Source organism: Dermacentor variabilis, chromosome 2 (genome assembly GCF_050947875.1).
Source record: "Dermacentor variabilis isolate Ectoservices chromosome 2, ASM5094787v1, whole genome shotgun sequence".
NCBI lineage: Eukaryota > Metazoa > Arthropoda > Arachnida > Ixodida > Ixodidae > Dermacentor > Dermacentor variabilis.
Genome location: NC_134569.1, coordinates 69,736,137 through 69,742,136, shown reverse-complemented (window position 1 = coordinate 69,742,136; position 6,000 = coordinate 69,736,137).

Here is a 6,000-nt window from a genome sequence, read left to right as displayed (position 1 = left end):
AAGGAGAGGATGAGGATGAAGACCACGCGAGAGGCATCTAGATTATTGCGCAACATTAAGCTCGCTAAAAGCACTAGCAGCCTGGTCTCATGACTCGCTACTACATGTGTTTCTGAAGACATGCGGCCCTAGGACGGACAGAGAGAGGGGGATTCACATGATAGTGATAATATTCTGAAAAAAAAAAGCTTGCTCTTCGCCGTTTTTAAGGAGCACACCAGCTCTCCGTATCGCTGAGAACTCCGAGTGGAAAAGACGTGCGCGATAGCCTTTTGTGTTAAAATTACCAGAGGGAGCTCTGGCGCTGTGATCGTTAAGCTGGCATCGGAATAATGAACAGTACATGGATTTAACTCGTCTTCGTGCTGATCGCTTGCATCGTACTTGAGATTCTATTTACTGCGGTTTGTCTGCCTTTATCAGCCTAAATTTTTAAGGTAATATTATCCTTATAGACTCGAAAAGGTTGTGTGCGCATACACGATATTTGCGAATTGTTGCACTTCACATGCAATACACAGTTCAAAGTGAACAACTTGCAAAATCACAATGATGTTTAAAGTTAGTAAAACGAAGAGTACGCCAATCCATGAGCTAAAAATCATTCCCAATCTAGTTTTAGGAAACGCGGCGATGTGTGTGGCCCCTGCCATAGGCTGCGTGGCATGCGAATGCACGTTGCATGTTACGGATTTCTTATATGTATATAATGTCCCACAACTCCTTCCACATCTAATAATCTGATACGAAACACTACCATCATCATCAGCCTATTTATGTCGACTGCAGGACGAAAGCCGCTTCCTGCGATCTCTAAATACTGCTGTCCTGCGCCAACGGATTCCAACTAGCGCCTGCGAATTTCTTTATTTCGTTACCCCACCTCGTCTTCTGCCGTGCTCGATTGCGATTTCCTTCTCTTGGCACCCATCCTGTAACCCTAACGGTCCACCGGTTATCTAACCTACGCAAAACATGACCTGCCAAGCTCCATTGTTTTCTTAATGTCAATTAGAATATCGGCTATCCCCATTTGCTCTCTGATCCACACCGCTCTCTTCCTCTCTCTTAACGTTACGCCTAACATTCCTCGTTCCATCTCTGCTTGCGTGGTCCTTACCTTGTTTTCCTGTTTCTTTGACAGTCTCCAAGTTTCTGCCCCATATGTCAGCACCGGTAGAATGCATTGATTGTAAACCTTTCTTTTTAATCACAATGGTAAGCATCTAGTCAGGATCTGCCAATATCTGCCGAATGCGCTGCAAGCCATTTTTATTCCTCTGTAAATTTCCTTCTCATGATCAAGGCCCACTGTGAGTATTTGACCTAGGTAAACGTACTCGTTCAAAGGCTCTAGATTGACTGGCGATCCTGAACTTCTGTTCCCTTGCGCGGATATTGATCATTATCTTTGTCTTCTTTATATTAATCTTCAACCGCACTCTTACACTCTCTCTGTTAAGGGGCTCAATCATTTGTTGTAACTCATCCCAGTGTTGCTGAACTGGACAATGCCATCTGCAACTAGAATATTGCAGAGATATTCGCCGTTTATATTCACTCCAAAGCCTTCCCAGTGTATTAGCTTTAATACTTCTTCCGAGCACACAGTGAATATTATTGAAGACATTGTGTCTCCTTGTCCGACCGCTTTCTTTGTAGGTATCTTCCATACCTTGTGGAGAATTAAGTTAGCTGTGGAATTTCTGTAGATATTCTACAAGATATTTACTGAACTCGTCTGTACTCCTTGATTACGTATTGCCTCTATGACTGCTGGTATCTCTACTGAGTCAGATGACTTTTCGTAATCTATGAAAACCATATGTAGAGGCTGACTGTTCTCTGCGGATTACTCGATTGATGACACGGATGTGATTCATTGTAGAGTATCCCTTCGTGAAACCGGCCTGTTTTCTTGGTATACTGAAGTCTAGTGTTGCCCTTATTTTATTAGATATGAGCTTTGTGAATATTCTATATAATCCTGGAAGCAAGCTAATGGGCATATAATTTTTCAATTCTTTAACGTCTGCCTTTTGTTGATTAGTATAACCTTGGTATTATTCCTGTTCTCTGGGACCCTTGAAGTCAATGTACAGTTCGTATAAAGGGCCGCCAGTTGTTCAAGCATTCTGCCTCCTCCATCCTTGATCAAATCGACTGTTATTCTATAGTCTTCCTGCCGCTTTTCCCCGTTTCATGTCTGGTAAGGCCCTTCCAACTTCATCACTAGTTATAGAATGAGCCTCTGTAAGCTATTTATTACTACTTCGAATGTAGGTATCGTGACTGCTTTAGGTACTGTGCCCGCCAGTATAGAATTCTCCCGTGGCTTTTACTATATCTTCGAGATTGCTGATGATATTAACCGGCTTAATTTTTAGTGCACAGATCTTTAGTTTCTCCTTTGCCAGGATTCCTTTTCACAAATTTCACGATGCGCCAATTTTTTATTGTTTTCTTGGCCTTTCTCTCGTTATAATTTCGAATATGCCTTAGTTTCACCTTATTGATCATTTTTGACAGGTCCACCAATTCCATCTTATCTCTTCAGTTGAACACTTTCATTCTTTGTCGTTTATTTATTAGGTCCTTTGTTACTCGGGAGAGCTTACCTACTGGTAGATGTTCCGCCTGCTTGGACGCCAATGCGCTACACCAGAGTGGAATGAGCCACATGTTATGCTGGATCCAACCTTAGGCCTCTGACTTACACCACGACTTCCCCGAAGTGATGTGACCCTTTTGTGTAGGCTATGGTTGCGCGTGGCGTTTACCAATGGCTACGCGTTCCGCATAGGGATGGCCGACACCACTGCATGTGGCGATTGCGGCGACGTGGAAACGATTTCTCATGTTTTTTTGCCAATGCCCGCAGTACAGCGTGCAGAGACGATCGCTTTCTGTCGTGCTGAACCAGTTGGACCACAGATTTACATAGTAAACGACAAGAGAGGACAACCCGAGCAGTTTCGCGGCCGAGCTATGGAGATTCGCCGATTCCGCTAGGTGGCAGAGCACATCAAGAAAAATGTGACTGCGGCTTCGGCCGTGGCTAGCAACTTGACAGGCGACAAAATCCAACACGTGCGAAGCCCAGGCCGGCCCCGTAGCCGGGCTCGTCGTTGTTCTGTTAAAGGGACACTAAAGGCAAATACGAAGTCGACGTTGACTGTTTACATACCATTTCAGAAACCTTGCAACGCTTGTTTCGTGCTAAGAAAAGAGTTAGTTTCCGAGAAAATTCCATCTCAAGGGCCCAAATACCCTTTTTTGAAATTCAAATCTCCCGCCACCGAACTGGGGAATGGTGACGTTGCATATGTCATTGCCACCCTTTGCTTCCGTCGGTGAGTAAAACGGCGCCCGACAGATGGAAGTACCGAGCCAAGACAGAGTAGCGATTCGCCGCTGCAGCTGCTTTTTGGTCATGTGGTGTGGACCGTTCGGGCATCCCGCGTCATCACGTGGAAGTTGAATTCTTCGCTAGTTGCAATTTGTGCGAGCTTCGTGAGCCAGCAAAACTAGCGCAGCACTACGCAATAACTGCTGAAACGCGAAAGCGTGGGCGGCGCAGAGCCGAGCAAGAACAAAACCTTTCGAACGCCCATGTCGTTGTCAGGGTTATTTCAATTAGTTCTTGTTTCTAAAAGTAAAAGAGAAGTGGACAAGTAGCATTTTATTTCGTCTTATTATACCATAGAAGAACGAAAAGAAAGGCCGTTGATCGAGGGGCCCGATTTTTATTAATCACATCATGAGAAGCCAACAAACAGACACCAAGGAAAACATATGGGAAATTACTGTTACTTACTAATTGAATTATAGAAATAATAAATATTTGAACACAGCTTGCCGCCGATGGGGAATGATCCCACGACCTCGCGTTACGCGTGCGATGCTCCAACCAATTGAGCTACCGCAGCGCGATTTCCCCATCCGCTTTCTTGCGTATTTATGTGTTACTACTAGAACTAACCTTGGGAGTGTTAGCCAACACCAACACTCACAAACCTGTGGCGGATGTGGAACATCCTTTCTGCCGCAGGTGTCACGAGTACGGGATCTTTCTGGATGAAGGCAACTGGTCTTGTGGCAGAACGGGTATGTAGGACAGGGTGGACAAAGCATAACACGTGCTTACAAGAGCCCCACCGTTCTCTATTTGCATCTGAATTGAATGAACACTTCGTCAGTCCCTGTCTCAGATGTGACTGTCCCGCCCTTTACCGTACAACACACTCATCCTCTCACGTTGTGGAAACTAACAAAATAAATAGTTGAAGCGTTTATCAACAACTTATGACATAAATCTATAAGTAAGGCTTCTCTGGCCTTTGCGGTCAGAGAATTCAATTACTTAAATCGAACATTAGTAACCTGGAGGGAAGAGATCAGATGTTTACCATTCTTTCAACCTTCTTCCTTAATTTTGCTAATCTTGTTCGTTCTTACTGTTGCCTATTTTACCATGCTTTCTGTTTTTTTTTGCTGTTGCTTGGCTTGGTCAATCTATGTTTGTTATATATTTGACATTTTATCTTGTTTTGATGCTAGCCACAGACGACCTTGATAATGAATATGTGGCCTTGATAATACAAACCTTTTTCTTTACTTGCACATATGTGAGTGTGTGTCAATGTTCAATAGATCGGTGTATATTCATTTAAACTCAACTCTCACCAAACCCAAATATTCTTTCAAATGGGAACTTTAGGCATCCGGGGCACCATAATGCAATGTGCATTCAGCTAGATCACCTCATTTGTGCAGCTTGCCTTCCCTTTCGCATAGCAAGAAAGTGTTCCTCAACATTGCTTCATCGTTGGGTATGTTGTGCAATGAAAATAATTTGGCTACTTCACTTAACGCCGGCTTGAATTTTATTCAGTTCACATTTTTGTCTCTACGTTCTTTCTTTCGCTCCTGTCTTTGTCGCTGTGACATGCTCTCTTTTTTTTCTTCCGACGAAGAACAGTAACTTGAAGAGTCAACTTGCGACTTGCCCGCACTTCTAGAATGGGCTGTAGAGACAGCTCTAGTTCGTCTTCGTTCTTTGTTCCATCTCGCTGAGTTCCGACCTTATTACGGTTGTGACTGCCTAAACTGACGCAACCAACTTTGTAGGGTGCATTCTTTCCATCTTCCATTGAAGTTTCCACGCTGTTATGGAGCTGCTGAGATCCCTTAATTTGAGAGATCTTACGGCGAGAGCGCAGAACGCGCTCCACCCGCAATGCACCCGTAAGTGCTGCTCCCTGCGCTCTGATTTCCGAAGTGATGCGGCTTTTACTTTATATATTTGGTGCAGCACAAGTCTCGTTCAACATGCTCTGCACAGATTATGTCATCAGCGTATTTCATTTTTCTAGTTGAACAGCCGCGCACAATCGAAGAAGCAGCGTCTCTTGCTTTACCCCAGTTTTAATGCTTTGTTGTGGCGCTGTCTGTGTGCATTATGGCCGGAATTGGCAGCTCCTTATCAAGTAGCAGTTCATGGGCGAAGGGCTGGACCTGAAATATGTTCGCGCTGGAATAATACTAAACACTACATTATAGGGGAATAAATGCTAAATAATACTAAATACTAAATAATAGGGGAATAGTGGTCCCTTATCGGTGTTTTCTGTAATTCAACATTTTTATTTGAAAGCATGGGTGCACACACTGTCGCTTAGTGGGTGCGAACCTTGACAGAGGATCGCCATAATCATCATCGACATTATCATCATCGTGGTCCGACTAAGCGTCAGAACAAGACTGACACAAACGAAGAGTCATAACTGACTGGCTATACAACTACTGTAATGTGCGCAGTACTGGTACGAGAATTCGCCATGCCGCATACGAACAATGAACTACAGCGTGTTCATATTTGCGCAGTGATGCCGTGTACCTTGTTTGCTGGGAAAAAAAACGCATGCGTGCAATATCTCTCTCGCGGCAGCATAATTTCGGCATCAGTGCCGGTTTCTTCGTGTACTTCAAGAGTTCCCC